The following is a 21002-nucleotide window of genomic DNA, read 5'->3' as shown; positions in this document are numbered from 1 at the left end:
TTACAAATCTGTTCCTTTGTTGCTACATGTTCAAAAATTACTTTCTTTTCAGTTAAAAACTATGAATCTATTTCTGTAATAGATGATTTGGAAACAAATTAACTTGTATTCATTTATTAAACATTATTTTCTGTTATTTCAAAAAAATCTTAGAAAGTAATTACAACAATTTAATTTTTAATCATTTTCTATACAAACTATGTATCTATATACAGGATACTGTACATTACAGCTAACTCTTAATGGGAGGTTTAGGGTTGCTGACACCCATGCACTTAGAAATCTGGGTATAACACTTTGACTTCTCCAAAACTTAACCACAAATAGCCTAGTATTGATTAGAAGCCCTAATGATAATATAAACAGTCGATTAATGCATATTTTGTATATGTATTTTATAGTGCATTTTTACAATAAAATAAGCTAGATAAGATAAAATGTTAAGAAAACCATAAGAGAAAGTACATTTACAATACTGTACTACTGTATTTATCAAAAAAATTCCACATATGAGTAAACCCACACAATTCAAACCCATGTTTTTCAAGGATCAACTGTGTATTAATTTTCACTAATTTCTGTAATTTCTGATGATGAACATATACTGAGAAACAGTTAAACACACAGATATCTTATAGGTAATTATGATAGCAATTTAACCAGAAACTCACCACCGAGGCTTAAGTATACAAAGAAAGATATTTTGTAAAATATATTAGAGAATACATGTGTGCATATAAATCACATATAATAAAAATGTGAAGTGATAGCTTAATACCACTTTCTGCCTTATATATAATCTCTTTATATCTTTAATGTCTGTTTACATGAATCACCACCAGGAACCCAGGGTTCTCAAGTCATTCTGGCACCACACTCCATACCTTCATGTAGCCCATACACCCACTTTTCCAATCCCATGTTCCATCCCCCTCTTAGCCCCTGAAACCTTCTCAGTGTACTCTCTAGAAATGACCACCAGTTGACAGATTTTTTCACTTTTTCAATTCTTCATCTCTTTTTGCTCTAACATCAGTAGATGTTTTCCCTAAAATGCTGCATTGCTTGCAGATATCTCAAGTGGTAGCTGATTTATCCCAACTGGACCTCATAACATCCAAATCATTCTCTCTCTTTTTCTCTTAAAGACACATAGCACTGAATAACATCAGGCTTTACTGCTAGGTAGCACCCACTCTAAAGAACCTAGTTTTTCACCTCTCTGTCTCTATGTGCAAGAATTGGTCCTGTCATAATTATTGCTGAATTTAATAATTGCTTAATTCATTTTTGTAAAATTCTGATATCCTACTCTTTAATCTCTTTTCCAGAGATATTGTCTTCCACTTCATTACCATCATTGACTTTCCCACTTCATTACCATCATTGACTTTCCATTGCCATCTTCCCTAGTTCTTGTCATCTCTCAAAGGAGCAAATCCTCCATGATCCTAATTTAATTACTCATTTGCTTATGTAACTTTATCTCAAACTTATTTCTACTTGAACAATTCAGACTTCACTGAAACCCAGATTGTTACATTATTTTCAGTGTATCTCATGCTCTTGTATCTAAAAAGTTACCACAAACTAGTGGCTTGAAAGCAGAACTTTATTTTCTCAGTATTTTGGAAACTAGAAGTCCAAGTCCAAGCATCTGTTCCAGGCCTCTCTTCTTGGTAGATGGCCATGCTCTTCCTGTGTCTTCACTTCATCTTCATTTTGTGTGTATCTGTGTCCAAATATCCTCCTCTTATAAGGACACCAATCACATTGAATTAGGACCCACCTTAATAACTCACTTTAACTTAATTACTTCTGTGAAGATCCTATCTCCAAATAAGATCACATACTAAGATACTGGGGGTTAGGAACTCAACATACTAATTTTGGTAGGGGAGCCCAGTGTGGCCCATAACACTCCTTATTACCTCACTTCTTTATTTCTCATTTTAGATTCTAATGAGTCTTAATTATAATTAAACTGCTCTTTGCTCTGTTCCCTTTTCTTATCTGATGTGAGCCTATAAACATTTGATTTCTTTCTAGGAATACTCTTGGTGTTCTGCATCAGCTCATCTTTTCCTCTTATACGCCATATTGATCCCCCTGACACTCTTGAGGAATTCTTGGCTCTAGAAATTTTCTTCTATCATTCTGCATCATCAGTCTTCTTCCTCTTCAGAATCATTCTTATCAGCATACACATGATATAATTTTCTTCTCTCATAACAAAGAAAAAAAAAAACAAAAATTTGCTCTTGAGTATACATCCCTCTCCAAATTCTTACAGTTCACTTTAAATTTTCTTTGCCCCAGCCATCCTAGTCTTATTGTTTATGGAACATGCCAAGCATGGTTTTGTCTCAGAAACTTTCCATTTGTTTCTTATGTTACCTGGGATGCTCTTTCCACAGATGTCCTCATGGCATGCGTTTACAACTCCTTCAGGTGGCTGCTCAAATAACCAGCCTACACCACTCTTTCCCTTGTTTTCATCTTGTTTTACTATATCAATACTTACTATGAAACATAGTATATATTTCATAAATATTTTTCATGTGCCCTGCCTTGGAGAGGATGCTTGATGAGTGCAGGGATTTTTTCAAGTTTTATTTATTTTTGGATCCTTTGAAACTACCACTTCCCCTCCTTCCACTTTTGTTCATGCTACCACCATATTTTCTAAGAGTTCTTCATTGCTCTCCTTGCTTTCATTCATTCTCCCTTGTCATCCAGTTCACAACATGATAGCCAGAAAAGATGTCTTTAAATTATGTTACATTGTGTTATATTTCTGTTCAATAACTATCCAATGTCTTCCTTATCACTCAGAGTCTATGTCTCTCAATATCCTTACTTACCTTTTGTTTCTCATCATTATCTTTTGAATTTGGGAAACTTTGCTTTGGGATCTTGTTATTTTAATTCATGAAAATCTGTTTAATCACAACTTTATTTTTTCTGTGGTAATTTTTCTGGTGAAGTTCTTTTATTTCTTTCTTATATTTCCGATCTTCCCTTCTCATTTTTTTTTCATGTAATGTCATTGTATTGATTTCTTTTTTATTGTTATTCATCCAAAAATGGTGTTTATTTAATTTTTAAGAACACCTTTTTTTCAGAAAGTTTTTGGCATTGAGTTCCAAACCATGATCCAAACTAACATGAATCCTCAGTACAGAGCTTTGTATGTTAGTGAGTGACTAACTCTATCAGGAAAAATTAGAGTGGATCAGATCCTGTAGGCAGCATTTCTCTTTCTTTTTCATGTTCTAAAGAAGGAATTCCTATTTTCCTTACAGAGTGTTGCTTATCTTAGAGTACTGCTCTTTGCAATATTTACCTCTGTTCTGCAGTCTTTGATGTCATTTGGGAGAGCCATCATATATATCACATTAACTTTCTTCCAGTTGGGATGCCTGGGTGGCTCAGCAGTTGAGCATCTGCCTTCCACTCAGGGAGTGATCCCGAGGTCCTGGAATCGAGTTCCACATTGGGCTCCTCGCAGGGAGCCTGTTTCTCCCTCTGCTATGTCTCTACCTCTGTGTGTGTATCTCTCACTAATAAATAAATAAAATCTTTAAAAAACAAAAAAGAAAACTTTCTGCCAGGTGACTCTATTGTCTCTTAAAAGTCATTCAATCTCAGACAGTTTGTTTTAATTACACGTGGAACTTGGATTCCTGTTTTACATTTTTTTCTGATATATTCACATGTTCTCTAAGAGGAGATATAATATAGAAGAAATCATTTTTACTACATCATTTACAATATGAAATTCTAAAAATTACATTTAAATGGTTTCTTAATGTAAGAAAATTCCTCATAGAAGCTCGTTGCTGTAAATTTCAATTACAGTTTCCTGATGCTTTATACTTACCAATGGTTGTTCATTTAATAACATAAGAAACATTTCCTATTTTTCATATATAAAAGAATATGTCTATGTTTCTAAATATATTATTAAAATTGCATTTTATATATTCTCTGTAGCTATTCAGATATGAAGGCATAAACTTTATTTTATTTGTTTTAAGTAGGCTCCATGCCCAGTGTGGAGCCCAATGTAGGGCTTGAACTCATGACCATGAAATCAAGACCTAAGCTGATATCAAGAATCAGAGCTTAACTTACTGAGCCACCCAGGCACCTAAGGCCATTTTAAATTTGAAGGCCAGAATTTGCCTCTCTTTTCAAGAGGAGACAGCTCTATATTCATTTTAGGTATTTCATAAAAAAGATATGCCAGATTTTTTTAATATGACTAATGAACACCATGTTGTATTAGACATCAATTCATTCAAATCCACGCCTAGAGCTTTAGTGAAGGTTCGAGAAGCAATGTAATGACCTGGATACCAAAATTTATTAATGATACAGCCACTGATTTTTAAATCAGTTAGAATATTGAAGAGCAATTCACCAAGTCTTTCATATATGATATTAAAACTCTTAATAATTAATAGGCCATAACTACTACAAGTACATTCATACCTCATATTAAAACATGATTTTCCTCATAATAGGATATAAATATTTTATTCGTATTGAATATTATAAGCATTTAAAAATCATTTTACAGTGCTTTAGGCAATAATTTTTTAACCATAGTCAAAGTGATCTGATATATGCACGTATGATTATGACTTCCCTTCTCAGAAATTTCATGGAATGTGAAATTTATTTGTATCTTAGAACTTTGCATTATACATCAAATTGTTTAATTGCATGTAGGAGTTGTTCAGAATGTTTTTTGTAAGGGAAAATTTGTGAGTCATATGAAGCAGTAATTATTGATGTAATGCAGATAGGTTGGAAGGAATAACAGCTAAAACTGGAACTCCTGTGTCTGGTCCTATATGGTTAAAATAGGAATAAGCCTATTCAACACCCCTTTAAAGGAGGGCTGGTTTCTTTTTCCTAAATATAAAGTGATGCATGGCAAACTTGACACAGTGAATAAATATTTTTGATTGTAGGAAGATGATTAATTTTGAGCAATCAACATTTTCATTTCCAATTTATCTCCATGAACACCTATCAGTATAACCAAACCCATGTCCAGTTGAGAGCAGGTTGAGATGGGCAAGGGAATGTATTTAATAACTAAACATATTTTATTATTGAAGTAGAAAAAGAAATCCCTGTTTTTCTATCTAATATACTTTGTGGCACAAAAATATGCAAGACACAGTTAAGATTTTATTTTTGGCATTTTTTTTTTTTGTACTTTATGGGAGCAAGTTTTGAAGAGTAAAACCTGTATTGCCTAAAAAAGGAAGATGATACAAAAGGGGAACAACATATCACAGAATGAAATAAAATACCACCCCCCTGAAGTAGCAGTCCCCTAAGAGTATAACAGGACATCTAACATCACAGGTATTGGGGACTTGAGATGATTGAAGTCTGTTGGCCTACAGCCCTCCATATTCACCTATTAGGGAAAGAAAAGGATAAATAGAGTTGGATGAGGAAGATTATCTTTTCCCTGGAGAGCCCTTTTATAGTACTGGCAATTCTCTTTATCTTTAAATACAAATGGTATTTCTGGCCTGGAGTTTACTGTAAGCCTTGCTGATCATTATTTGGTAGGAGTTTAACTCTCAGGAAAATTTTGGTTTCTAAAACTCAAGTATCTACTGAAGCATATTAAATTATTAAACACTAGTCTAAAAGAAAAACATTCTATAGAGGGACAAATAGATATACACTTCATAAGAATAGGATGTTAGTCATGTAATTTTAACAAAATGACTAAACTAAATTCATTTCTTTAGGAAATTAAAGAAAACTGAGGTGAAAATGAAGAAATTTCATAGGGTATTAATACCTAAACTCATCTTGAATTTTGAGAGAAAGTTTTATAATAATTATTATTTATAATAACTATATATTAGTTTTATAATAACTAATATAATAACTATTAGAATGTTATAGTTAATGTATTTGAATTTTGTGGATCTTGTTTAGAAAGTATAAACTTACTGCCAATAAAAATGAGGAAGATCAGCATTCTTTTTTTTTTTTTAAGATTTTATTTATGTATTCATGAGAGACAGAGACATAGACAGAGGGAGAAGCAGGCTCCATGCAGGGAGCCTGATGTGGGACTCGATCCCAACACTCCAGGACCATGCCCTGAGCTGAAAGCAGATGCGTTCAATAGCTGAGCCACCCAGGCATCCCAAGATCAGCATTCTTATATTTCTTCTAATCTCTTGCCCACTCAGATTTTGTCACTTTTATACAGAAATAGTTTACAACATTTGCATTTTGTTTTGTGAATATAATTTCTCATAATTTATATCATAGTATGTATGTTAAAAGATATAATATTCACCATGATTCCATATGACACAGCTTTTCCTTATTGAACTCTTGATTTTGATTGTTCATTTATGTGACTAGACATTAAATCTACTAACATTTTTTGGTTTGTTAAATTAATTCAAAAGTTAGAAGAAATAAAAGAGACCTAATAGGTAGTAGCTAAGTGCACAGTAGTGAACATTTTATAACTGTAGTGCCAAAGAAAGCTTCTATTCTCAGATACTAATTTAAAAGGTACTGCCACTAAATGTTTTTGATTTGCAAAGATATAGCTCACTTTTCACACAAAAGGAATCATAAGGGAAACTCAGCTTAGAATGATATCTCTTTTCTTCTATAGATATGGTGAAAGAGGCACATGCAGGTCATCACTGCATCATCAGCCACCAAGGAAGCACATCCTAAAAATGAAAAAATTAATTAAGTCAAATCAGCTTTTTTCCAAGAAATTATTCTGATAGGAAATCAAGGCATTTTGGAATTTAAGACAAAAATGTCTTCCTTTCCACTGTTAAATGTTAACTTCTAACCCAGAGCAAACAAAAGAAAGGAAATAATAAATCAGTGCAATTGAAAACAGAAAAATACTAGAGGAAATTTAAGAAGATTTAATATTTTCCCAAGAACTGCCTTAGTTCTTGGAAAATTCAATGAAATGGATAAATCTCAAGCTAGTCTTATCAAGAGTGAAAAAAGAAAAGAAATTATTTTTAGTTTTTTTTCCCCCTTAATAATTGTATTTTATAATATTTTATAATAGTAGCTGATCTTGTCAGGAAGAGATAAAAACTGAGCCATACCTATGTTTTTTTTTCTTCTAATTTCTCTCCAGCTTCCTTATAAGTCTATATAAACTAACAGATAATCCCACAGGATGCAGATAGATAAATACTGCCTTAAATAATTGAAGCCAAATGGAAAAGAGATGACCCATAGCTAATTGAAAGTGGGGTATAGTGATTTTTCTGTCCCATTATTTATGTTATTTAATTTCCCAATCAAGCCTACAATGTCACTCAGTTCAGCTTATGGAATGTATAACAGTCTTCATGCACAACACACTAGAAGCCTCACAATAGGTTCTCACAAATAATCAATGAGGATCGTTGAAAAATAATACTGGCTTGACATTTTTCCTGAGGTGTGAGTAGTTTTCAGTTTAATTGTAGTGTTTCTATCTAATCTAAGTGTGACACCTATGAAATAACACAGGTAACATCAGAATGATTGTGAGAGTCTCTCAGCCAGAATAGTTTATTCTGACATGGCAGTTCCTTTTGTCCCCCTGGCGCTTTCAATTGCTGAAGATTTGGCTGTGAGAAAGGAAAGTTTGAATCTGATCTGGCTCTGCCTCTCTTAATAATGTGCTTAAAAATGACATGAAACTTTTCAAGTTTGAAGAAATAACCATTAAAAAAAAAAAACAGTAAAATAGCTTTTTCCCCCTCACTGAATGCTTTAAACTTCCCTGTGGGGGGAAAATGGTATGTTTAAAGAAAAAAAAATAATAATCCCTGCATTATTGAAAATGCATCAGTCTCCCAGGTCTTCATTGTTAGTTTCCACTGTTGGATATTGAGAGACAGTCCTGTCAGATTTGAGTCTTGTGGTTATCTGGTAGAGATGATGCAACTGAAAATGCCATTGTGATGGAGAATAGACAGACCTAATGTTTTCCTATTTAAAGGAAATCAAGCTAAGCCATCAAGGGGTTTTATCAGTGTTATTTAATTGATGAATTATTAAGGTAGTGAATATAACATTATTATATTATTTTCTCAAAACAAACTTATATTTAGTCATATCATTTTATAAGGAATACTTAATTGGTTTGATGTTTATGGGATTGTTTTCCTTTTCTCTAATGAAGAAAGTACCAAAATACACCCTAAATAATTGTTTAGAAGGGTTGAGAAATGTGGTAGATTAATAGAATACTTACTGTTCTCCATTGTTTTCAACCTAGCCTAAACCTTTGAGTGGTCTCTTGTACTGATTCTGGGCTTGCTCATGTGACTTGTTACCAGTGTGCTGATAGCTAGCCCGATGCAAGCAGAAAGGTGAAAAATGTTTGCACAATGGAATTTTATTTTTTTCTTATCACCCTAGTTAATGGCCCAAGTCTAAAAGCCAAGTTGGGTGAAGTGATGCAGACACATGAATGATCCCAGTCAAAACCAGAAGGAGAGATGCCCACTTTGCCATTCACATGGTTAACCTTCTTCATTATAAGCTAGATAAATGCTATTATTTTAAACCATTAAATTTGGGGTGGATTTTTATGCTATGAAATCTAGTAGATACAGTATGAAATAGTAATCACTTGTGAAGTCTTTTTCAGAATGACATATCAGTCTGAGGCATGCAGAAGGCTAAATACAGTATGATTAGCACATTGAATGGGCAACACAGAATATAATCAAACCCTCTGTGCTTGAATCATACAAAAGGGAAGTTGTTCAGGCCCTAGGAAGGATATCCAAGAGTGCAAAGGGACCAATCTGCAATAATTTTTAGACCAATCTGCAATAATTTTAATAAGTAAGAGCATAAAGCAGTAACATTAATGAGCATGTTTCATTTGGATCTTGATTAGAACAAACTGGTTATAAAGACATATTTTTAATCAGAAAAATATTGAAATAGTAATGATATTAATTTTACTTTTATTAGTGTGATACCAGTGAAATAGTCATTATCTACTAAAGATGTGTAGTGAGGCATTTAATAGTGAAATGATATGATGTCTTGAATTTACTGTAAAAACTCTACCTACCTCTCTCTCCCAAAAAGGGGAAGAAAAAATAAGTCCAGCTCACTGCTGATGATTGTTACAACACAATTATGGGTACATAGATGCTCATTATGCTATTCTCTTTGCTTTTCATGTGTTTTAAAAATGCTCACATTTGAAAAAGCAAAAATAATAAAATAAAACATAATGATTTTCTAAATCTTTTTGAAATCCATGGCATTATCAACCTGATGAAGCTTCTGATTTCTCTTCACTTAGAGGTGGAAACCAGATTCTGACACTTTTGAACATTATAAGCCCCTAGCATGCTTGAGATATTTTGAAGACGTTACAGCCCCAAAGAGACATGTTATATTTCCTGTTAATAGAGTAGGCGGAATCTCAACCAATTAACTGGGAGGGAAAAAAAAATGATACTATGGTATTTTTGCTGGATGTGTCATAAATTTCTTTTTCTTTTTGAAAGATTTCTCCTAAAAATACTTGATGTCATTTTATAATATTAAATCAAGACTGATATTTTGCCTTTGTATTCTATAGCTCTACATCACAGAATTCATCTAATATCTTTACATGACAAGAATGCAATGTAGTGCGAAAGAGAAACTTGTAAACTGAAAACAATTTTGATGAGAAAAATCTAAAAAAATATTTAAATGAAGTAATATCTTTTAGTTCATTCAACTACTAGGATTAAGTAACATGCAATATGGTAATAATAAATATGGGTCCAAAAATTTGACAGTGTATAAAGTAGGCAAAGCCGCAGACATCTTTTTTTTTTAAGATTTTGTTTATTTATTCATGAGAGACATAGAGAGAGGCAGAGACGGAAGAAGCAGGCTCCTCGCAAGGAGCCTGATGTGGGACTCGATCTCTGGACTGGGATCATGCCCTGAACCAAAGGCAGATGCTCAATCGCTGAGCCACCTGGTGTCCCCCAGACATCAAATTTATGGTCTATCATAGAACACAGATATTAAACCACAAACATGGTACATGGACATGCAAAATAGAGGAACTAGGAGTTTTTTTGTTTGCACTTTTGTATTAATGAAATGAGATTTTATCAGAGTGGCTGCAATGTAAAGAGTATAAGTCTTTATAAACTGTGATATGAGAATTGGGCAGTCAATAATGAATATTAAAAGGGAAGTGATTAGGCTATTTTTATATTTTTGAATTGTACCTTGGCTGCAGCCAATATGTGATAAAAATAAAACATGACATAATCATAGATATAATAGAAAGGTAACACTTTTAACTAAAAAGGGAATATAGTTAAGAAATATGAAGTTGCACATGCATACAGTTTTTGTATTTAAAATACATAATCAGATTTAACATGTTATAGAAACTTAAAACATCATAGTCATAGGAATCCTAAAATGAGATAAAATACATGGATATTTGATTCATTTATATTAAAGATAAATGTCCTAATTATGGGGTTAATAATCCTTAACTCTTGCAATTACATCAAAAGTTTATAATATCTAGTATAACTCATTGATATTTCTAATATCCACACACTTTTTTAAAGATTTTATTTATTTATTCATGAGAGACAGAGACAGAGAGAAAGAGAGGCAGAGACACAGGCAGAGGGAGAAGCAGGCTCCATGCAGGGAGCCCAATGTGGGACTTGATCCCAGGTCTCCAGGATCAGGCCCTGGGCTGAAGGCAGTGTTAAACCGCTGAGTCACCTGGGCTCCCCTATCCATACATTTTGCTAAAACTCTTGCTTCAGAAATATTGTATAAGACCATTTACATATGACATAATATATATAATTTAGATATATATTTAAATTACATAATTAGTGATTAGGACCTTAAAAAATCTCAAAGCTGAATAAAATAAAAAAAAATCTCAAAGCTGAATACAGAACATATTCCAAATATAATTAGATTTCATTTGCAAAATTTATTGTTTTGAAAATTGTGATCAGTATGTCAATCTTCAAACCCTCAGAGTTGAGAAAAATATGTGAATATTTTGAAAATTCAGATTAACTCAATTTTACAATTTCCCAAATATTTTTAGAAACTTATTCAAAAATCTTTTAAAAATTGTGACTTTATAAATTTTGAAGTTATATTGTGACTTTTCATCATCATAAAATAATCTGATAATAAAAAAATTCTTATGCAGTATTCCAAATTCACATAAAGTGATGAACTTTTGTGTCAGCAACAGGCCTCTCAATGACAATAGCTTGCAGGCATTAGACCTTATTAAGAGAACAGGTGGGGAATTCACTGCATTTAATAGATAAAGAAGAATATCTGCAGTATGAGTAATGCAATATTAGCAGTTAGGAACTGTGAAAATTGCAGTCATATCAGATGTTAAATTCAGCTGCCAGTCAGGACAAAGAAGGAATATATAACTCAAAATTCATGGCAATTGAGAAATAAAGGCCTTTTAAAATCTGCTCTTTCACAAAAAGCAATAAAGAGCACCTGCAAAAAATTGAAAAAAAAAAATCTTTCCTAACTCTGAAATTAGCCAAAGGCATCCAACAATAGGACAAACATTTATTCAGGAAAAATGGCTGAACTCTTTAAGAACAGCATAATTTGTGACACTTCCCTTGCCCTATTTCTTTGCCCTTCATTCCAGCTTTTTGCCTTGACATCCAGCAACCTCAAACCAGATATTGTGGAAGCCAGCCTCCAGAGGAGGCCAACTAAATTTGGAGTTTCCCAAAAACCCGGAGAATTGCTGTTTAACATGTCTGGAAACTTCCTGGAAAGGCTCCATTTACAAGGCTTGTCTTTATTTGACCTGACTCAGAACACTTTCAGTGGGAATAGTCCTATACCCACGGTTTTGCTTAAAAACACATGTACTCTGCCTCTCTCTGTGTGTGTCTCTCATGAATAAATAAATAAATAATTTAAAAAACCACACATGTACCAAAAAAATGTACAGGGATGTGAATATGGCAAAGAAGGAAATGAATAGGTCTTAATCTCTTACGTCTGGCTGATTATCTGCAAAAACAGGAAGTGAAGGCTAAGATACAGTTGTAAACTGCCATAAAGTTAAGGTGTACCTCAAAGTGCAAACAGGGCCACTATAAAAATGTGTGATACTTATTGATTCAAGGCACTTGAAGTCTCAGTGTAAAAATTAGTTGAGCATTAAGCTAACAAAAAAAGCAGTATCTGTGACCACAACTTTTGTTATGTTAGCAAACCTTACACATTATGCCTAGGTTTTTGGGCATGAGTTTGTAATGGATATATGGCCATAACAGAAAATGACCAAGTGTCAGGGTTTCTCTGATATATTTTTTAAAAGAATTTTCAATTAAAAACTTGATAGAATGTCTAAAAAAATGATTCTTATTTCAATTGCTTAAATGGATTTTATTTATTATTTTTTCTTTATTAGAATATTTTAGAACTTAACATTCATGTGCTTTGTTCATTTGTTGTAATTATTGTTTTTTTTTCAAATATATTTGTAAGAATCAGCTATTTACTTATGCACACCTGACTGAAAGTGAAAAAAAGAAGTTTCAGGGATCCCTGGGTGGCTCAGGGGTTTAGCATCTGCCTTTGGCCCAGGGTGTGATCCTGGAGTCCCAGGATCGAGACCCATGTCGGGCTCCCTGCATGGAGCCTGCCTCTCCCTCTGCCTGTATCTCTGCCTCTCTCTCTCTGTGTCTTTCATGAATAAATAAATAAAACTCTTAAAAAAAAAAAAAAAACAAGCATTAAAAAAAAAGAAGAAAAACAGAAGTTTCTTTGGCAGTTTTATCTTTATTAACTTTAAGTACAAATCCAATTATTTTCATTTTTTAAGTTTCTATTTAAATTCCAGTTAGTTAACATACAGTGTAATATTAGTTTCAGGTATACAATTTAGTGCTTCAATACTTCCCATATAATAGCCAGTGCTCATCACAGCAAGTTCATTCTATATTCTCTATCACATAATTACCCATCCATCCTCTCACCTTCCCTCTAGTAACCACCAGTTTGTTCTCAATAGTTAAGAGTCTGTTTCTTGGCTTGCTTCCCTCTCTCTTTTTTTTCCCCCTTTGGTCATTTTGTTTTGTTTCTTAAATTCTACATATGAGTGAAACCATATAGTGTTTGTCTTTCTCTGACTTATTTTGCTTACCACAATACACTCCAGCTCCATACACATCTTTGCAAATAGCAAGATTCCATTCTTTTTTTATGGGTGAATAATATTTCATATTTTATGCACACACACACACAATACATCTTTAGCATTCACTAGTCAATGGACACTTGGGCTGTTTCTATAATTTGACTGTTATAGATAATGTTGCTATAAACACTGAGATGCATGTATCACTTTGAATTAGTATTTTTGTATTCTTTAGGTAAATGTCTAGTAGTGTAATTGCTAGATTTGGTAGCTCTATTTTTTTTTTTTTTTTTTTTTGCTAATTGGTAGCTCTATTTTTAACTTTTTCAGGAAACTCGTACTGTTTTCCAGAGTGGCTCAACAGTTTGCATTCCCACCAATATTGTAAGAAAGTTCTCCTTTTCCACATACTTGCCAACACCTGTTATTTATTGTGTTGTTGATTTCAATCATTTTGACAGGTTGGAGGTGGTCTGTAGTTTTGATTTGTTTCCCTGATGATCAGTGATGATGAGCATCTGTTCATATGCCATCTGTATGTCTTTGGAAAAAAAGTCTATTCATGTCTTCTGCCCATTTTTAATTGGATTATTTGTTTTTGGGGTGTTGAGTTTTAGAAATTTTTTATATGTTTTCAATACTAACCATTTATCACATATGTCATTTGCAAATATCTTCTCCCATTCCATAGGTTCTTTTTCGGTTTTGTTTACTGTTTCCCTGGTTGTGCAGAAACTTTTTATTTTGATGAAGTTCCAATAGTTTATTTTTGCTTTTGTTTCTCTTGTCTCAGGAGACATATCTAGAAAGAAGTTGTTATGTCCAGTATCAAAGAAGTTACTTCCCATTTTGTCCTCGAGGATTGTTATGGTTTCCTGTCATATTTAGGTCTTCCATCCATCTTGAATTTATTTTTGGGTATGATGTAGAAAATTGGTCCTGTCTCATTCTTTTGCATTTGCTGTCCAGTTTTCCTAACCCTACATGTTGAAGATACTGTCTTTTTTCCCATTGAATATTCTTTCCTGCTTTGTTGAAGATTAATTGACCACATAGTTGTGGGTTCCTTTCTGGGTTTTCTGTTTTGTTCTATTGATCTTTATGTCTATTTTGGTGAAGGTACCATAATGTTTTGATCACTACATCTTTGTAATATAACTTGAAGTCCAGAACTGTGATACCTCCAGCTTTGCTTTTCTTTTTCAAAGTTGCTTTGGCTATTTGGAGTCTTTTATGGTTCCATCCAAATTTTAGAGTAGTTTGTTCAAGCTTTGTGAAAAATGTTGGTGGAATTTTGATAGAAATTGCATGAAATAATTAGATTCCTTTGAGTAGTATAGACATTTTAACAATATTTTTTTTTCCATTCCATGAGCGCAGAATATTTTTCCATTTCTTTGTGTCATCTTCAATTTCTTTTACCAGTGTTTTACAGGTCTTTCACTTCCTTGGTTAGGTTTATTCCTGAGTATCTTATTGTTTTTGATGCAATTGTGAATGAGATTGTTTTCTTCATTTCTATCTCTGCTATTTTATTATTAGTCTATGGAAATGCAACAGTTTCTATATATTGATTTTGTTTCCTACAACTTTACTGAATTCATGTATCAGTCCTAGCAATTTTTTGATGGAGTCTTTTGGGTTTTCTGTGTATCATGTCATCTGCAAATAATGAAAGTTTGACTTCTTCCTTGCTGATTTAGGTGGGTTTAATATTTTTTGTTGTCTGATTGCTGTGGTTAGGACTTCCAGTGGTATGTTAAATAACCATGATGAGAGCAGACAACCCTTTCTTATTCCTGATTATAGAGGAAAAGCTCTCACTTTTTCCCCATTGAGGATGATGTTGGCTGTATTTTTTTTAATATATAGTCTTTATTATGTTGATGTGTGCTCCCTCTAAACCTACTTTGTTGAGGGTTTTTATCCTGAATGAATGTTGTGCTTTGTCAGGTGCTTTTTCTGCATTTAGTGAAATGACCATAGAGTTCTTACCCTTTCTTTTATTAATGTGGTGTATCTCATTGATTGATTTGTGAATATTGAACCACTCTTGCAATCCAGGAATAAATCCCATTTAGTCGTGGTGATTTTTTTTTTTTAATGTATTGCTGGATTGAATTTGCTAGTATTTTATTGAGAATCGTTGCATCGATGTTCATCAAGGATATTGGCCTTAAGTTCTTTTTTTTGAGGTGGTGTCTTTATCTGGTTTTGGTACCAGGATAAAGCTGGCCTCATAGAATTAATTTGAAAGTTTTCCTTCCTATTCAATTATTTTTGGAAAAAAATTGAGAAGAATAGGTATTAATTCTTCTTTAAATATTTGTCAGGATTCACTGTGAGGGCATCTGGCCTTGGACTTTTGTTTGCTGAGAGTTTTTTGATTATTGATTCAATTTCATTGCTGTTTATCTGTCTGTTCAAGCTTTCTGTTTCTTCCTGTTTCAGTTTTGGTAGTTTATATATTTGTAGGAGTTTATCCATGTCTTTTACATTGTCTAATTTGTTGGCATATAGTTTTTCATAATATTCTTTTACAGTTGTTTGTATATCTGTGGTGTTGGTTGTTATCTTCCTCTCTCATTTGTGATTTTACTTATTTAGGTCCTTTCTTTTTTCTTTTTGATAAATCTGGCTAGAACTTTATCAATTTTACTAAGTTTTTGAAAGGAGCAGCTCTTAGTTTCATTGATCTGTTCTATTTCTTTGTTGTTGTTGTTAAATTGTTTAGTTTCTATATCATTTGTTTCTGCTCTAATCTTTATTATTTCCTTCCTTCTTCTGGCTTTGGGTTTTGTTTGTTGTTCTTTTTCTAACTCCTTTAGGTGCAGGATTAGACTGAGATTTTTCTTGCTTCTTAAGGCAGATCTGTATTTCTATACACTATTCTCTTATGACCAATTTTGCTGCATCCGAAAGGCTTTGGACATTGCATTTTCATTTTCACTTGTTTCTATGTATTTTTTTTATTTCTTCTTTGATTTCCTGGTTTACCCATTCATTGTTTAATAACATGTTTTTTAACCTCCTTTGTGGTCTTTTAAATTTTTTCTTGTTATTAACTTCTAGTTTCATAGCACTGTGGTCAGAAAAGGTGCATGGTATGATTTTAGTCTTTTTGAATTTGTTGATGCCTGTTATGTGACCTAATATATGATCTTTCTGGAGAATGTTTCATGTAGACTTGAAAAGAATGTGTATTGCTGCTTCTATACGAAACGTTCTGAATATTGCTGTTTAAGTCCATCTGGTATCATTCAAAGTGATTGTTTCCTTTTTTATTTTCTATTTAGATGATCTGTCCATTGATGTAAGTAGGATGCTAAAGTCCCTACTAGTATTGTGTTATTATCAATTAGTTCCTTTATGTTTATTATTATTCTATATATTTGGGTGCTCCCATATTGGGTACATGAATATTTTTTTTTATTTTTATTTATTTATGATAGTCACACAGAGAGAGAGAGAGAGAGAGGCAGAGACATAGGCAGAGGGAGAAGCAGGCTCCATGCACCAGGAGCCCGACATGGGATTCTATCCGGGGTGTCCAGGATCGCGCCCTGGGCCAAAGGCAGGCGCCAAACCGCTGCGCCACCCAGGGATACCGGGTACATGAATATTTATAATTTTTATCTTTTCTTGTTGGATTGTCTCTTTTATGATTATATAATGCCCTTCTTTGTCTCTTTTTATAGTCTTTGTTTGAAAGTCTAGGTTGTTCATATAAGTATTGCTACTCCAGCTTTCTTTTGACATCCATTTGCATGATAAATATTTCTCCAATCCCTCACTTTTTATTGGCAATTGTTTTTAAGTCTATTTACATTGAAAATATTTATGATAGATATCTATTTATTACCCTTTTATTCCTTGTTTTGTTTTGTTTCTGGAGATTTTCTCTGATCCTCTTTTTGTCTTTATCATTTTTACTGTCTCCTTTGTACTTAGTCCCATTTAATAATTCTTGCAGGCTGGTTTATGGTCGTGAACTCTTTTAATTTTTGTCTGGGAAACTCTTTGTGACTCTTTCTATTCTGAATGATAGCCTTGCTAGATAGAATATTCTTGGCTGCAGATTTTTCCCATTCAGCACTTTGAATACGTCATGCCACTCACTTCTGCCTTGCCAAGTTTCTGTTGAGAAATCTCCAGCTATCCTAATTGATTTTCCCTTGTAAGTTAAGGATTACTTTTGCCTTTGATGCTTTTAAGATTTTTGTCTTTAATTACGATACTTTGCCAATTACAATATCTTTGTTGTTTGCCTTCTTGTGTTGATTTTGATGGGAGCTTTCAGTGCATTTTGTATCTGGATGCCTATTTCATTCCTGAATTAAGGAAGCTTTTACTATTATTTTTTCAGATAAATTCTCAGCCTCTTTTTCTCTCTTTCTTCTTCTGGGACTCCAATAATACAAATGTTTTATGAAGTAACTGAGTTCTCTAAGTGTATTCTCATGTTGCAGAATTCTTTTTCTCTCCTGTTCAGCTTCATTATTCTCCATTATTTATCTTCTAAGTCATTTATTCATTCCTCTTCTTTTTCCAGCCTGCTGTTCATTGCATCAAGCCTGTTTCCAATCTCATTTAGTGTATTCTTCATCTTCTTTTTTTTTAACACTTTTATATCTGGGCTATATATCAGTTTCCCTGGTATCTTCTATTCTTTTCTAAAGCCCAGTGTGTATTCTTTTGATTCTTGATTTAAATTCTCCATCAGACACATTACTTATGTCTGTTTCACTTAGATCTCTGGCTGTGACCTTTATCCTGTTCTTTCATTTGTGATAAATTCCTCCTTCTTGACATTTTGTTAAAGTATCTGCCTTATCTTCTGTGTGAAAAAAGACAGTTGCCTTTTGCTCCTGAATGTAATTGCCTTATGAAGAGGATGTCATGTAGTGCCCAGGGTCTGACACTTCAGGGAGTGTCTCTAGTGTGTTCTGTATGCACTATGTTGTTGTATTTTGGCTTCTCTATCAGGCCAGTTGTCTACAGAAGCTCTCCTTACCTTCCATGGGCATTGTTTGGTCCTTGGCCTGAATGTTGAAGTTTTAACTATGTGTGCTATAGTCTGCATATCACATGAGACCTGACACTAATTCCACCAGAACTAAGGTGCTATAGAACTCTGGTTAGGAGGACAGCCCATGTGGCTCAGCAGTTTAGCACTGCCTTTAGCCCAGGGTGTGATCCTGGAGACCCAGGATCAAGTCCCGCATTGGGCTCCCTGCATGGAGCCTGCTTCTCCCTCTGCCTGTGTCTCTGCCTCTCTCTCTGTGTGTCTCTCATGAATAAATAAATAAAATCTTAAAAAAAAAAAAAAAGAACTCTGGTTAGGAGACATGGTATGGACAAAGTTTTGTGCTGGTCTTCTGGCAAATGGACCCACTGTGCTAGATTGAGGCATGTTTAACTGAGAACAGCAGCCCTCCAGAGCACAGCAGAGAGGATCTTGGGGTAAGAAAGTTAGGCAGCCAGTGTCTGTACTGAGTTCTTTCCCTCTGGTGGCTTGCTGGTTACAAGAACTCATGAAATTCAGCCTCTCTTATTTTCCAAGCCAATGACTTGGGGAAACATTTTCTTTCTGCATCTCCTTGTGTGCTCCACTCTCTTGTGCTTCTCCATGACTGGGGCTCCCTCCCCTCTGTAGCACTGGAGATCTGTTTCTCCCCTAAACCATCTCTGTTCTTCCTACTTTCTTCAGTGTGGCCTCTTCTCTCCCTTTAGTTGTGGAGTTTGTTCTGTAAGTTTTCAGGTCAATTTCTGGGATATTTAGGATGATACAATAGTTACCTACTTGTGTTGTGGGGCAAAATGAGGCTATGGTCCTACTCCACTTCTATCTTTCTGTCTCCTCCTATATTGTCAAAGCATAACATATCATTAGCATGGTTTAAGAGTGGAAAGAAAGTGGTTGGCAATTAGAATTATAACTTCAAAGATAAAATAAAAATTCTAAGAATTATTTTATCTTCTAGGAAGAATAAAAGAATAATGGTTTAGGGATATACCAATAATATCACGTCTAAATAACATAAGCTAAAATTCATATTTAGAAAATAAAGTTTTATTATCATTTTTAAAATAAATCGAGATAGTCTCAATAGTAAAGGAGATACAAGTTTCAGTGTTAAATATCTGTTAAAATACATTCAATACACTTTTCTGTAGATACAGTTCTGGCTTATTTAAATCATGATATGTATTTTTCTGTACAGAAACATTCCTCAGGTTTTAACATTGCACAATCTCTTACTATTATGCTTCTAATTAAAATTATGATGTTTCATTAATTATAACCTCAATATTATTAAATATTAAAGCAACTCAATGAAGGTACTCATGATTCATGGACAAATCCAACTTTTAACATCAAAATCATACTATTTTTAAACCTGGAAAAGAAAGCATCTCTAATTGAGGACATTGAAGATTTATGGATCATTTACACGTATATTTTCAAATGTTCTGTGCCCTTTTATGTGTTTTTAGTATTTTAAATGCTACACATTTTAAGAGTGAAAAATAATTGATTGGCAGACAAAATTATCACCTTTGGGAATTATAAGGGGGGACAATAGAAAAAAAAAAGAGACGATCCAATATAGTTTCAGATTTCCAGTGAAATTTGTACTTTGGCTGAAAATGTCACCAACAGAGTTTCCAAAAATGATAGTCATAGGTGTAGTAATACAAAAAGACTAAAGAAATGTGTGAAGAGACAGTATGAAATCTTCTGTGAGGGACAAAGAGGACATATCACAATGTCAAATATAAAGTGAATTTCAGCATATAACTTCATTTGTTGCTACCTTATCTTTGTCATATCATAGGCACCAACCACCATCACTCACTGAATCCTTCTCTATTTGATTATATAACTAATTCTGTCAATCTGCTCTTGGAAATAATCTTCCTTTATCCCTTCTTCACTTGCTAACTGCTTCTTTTTCCACCATTATTCTTTTCTCTGAACATTTCTGATGAAAATGAACTGTGTTAGAAGAAAATATCTCATTCCTGGAGCAAGTAGAATGTGAATTACTTTGAAACAGATGCTGTTTTTTTCTCCTTTCTTTGTCCATGGTTTTGTGCATTTTGTACTGTAAATATACAGCCTATAAGTTATTTATTGTATTTTTATACTTTCTCCATGGATTTCCAAACTTTTCATTTTGTAATGACTTTATTTATGTCTAATATCTTCAAAACAATAAAAATCATTGAAATCAGAGTTGTTTTCCTCAATTTGTAAAATAAATGTGTGTTTATGAAAACTAATAAGATAATAACAGTGATTTCTCATGATTAATTTTATATGTAATAAAGTTTTTGGAACAAGGAAATTCAGATAAAAAAGAAAGTTAAATTAAAAAAATGAAGGATATTACTTCAAGTAGAAAAATAGTAAGTTGCACTTAAAACTTGTTAGACATTTACATTTTACTTAAATTGATACAGTAAGATTTAATTTCATTAAAGTTTCACAGATAACCTCAGATGTAACCAAATAATTTTTAAAGAGGCATCATAATTTAATTTTCACTTAGCTCCATGAATATGTTGACTGTTCTGTGTATGAGTTTGTGTTTTAGCAATGACTTGTTTCTCAGAGCAAGTTGTTCTTGAGAGCCCAGTCACAGAACACTTCAGGTTCTCCCTAAAACTATGCCTACTCCTAACACGTTGGTAGGACTTTCAGCCACTCCTATTCTATCTTTCCACAAGAAGAATGGTCTCTCTGAGCACTTTTCAAGCTACAAGACAATGGAGT

The sequence above is a fragment of the Canis lupus genome, chromosome 17, assembly GCF_048164855.1.
Source record: "Canis lupus baileyi chromosome 17, mCanLup2.hap1, whole genome shotgun sequence".
Lineage (NCBI taxonomy): Eukaryota > Metazoa > Chordata > Mammalia > Carnivora > Canidae > Canis > Canis lupus.
Note: the sequence above shows the minus strand (reverse complement) of the source record.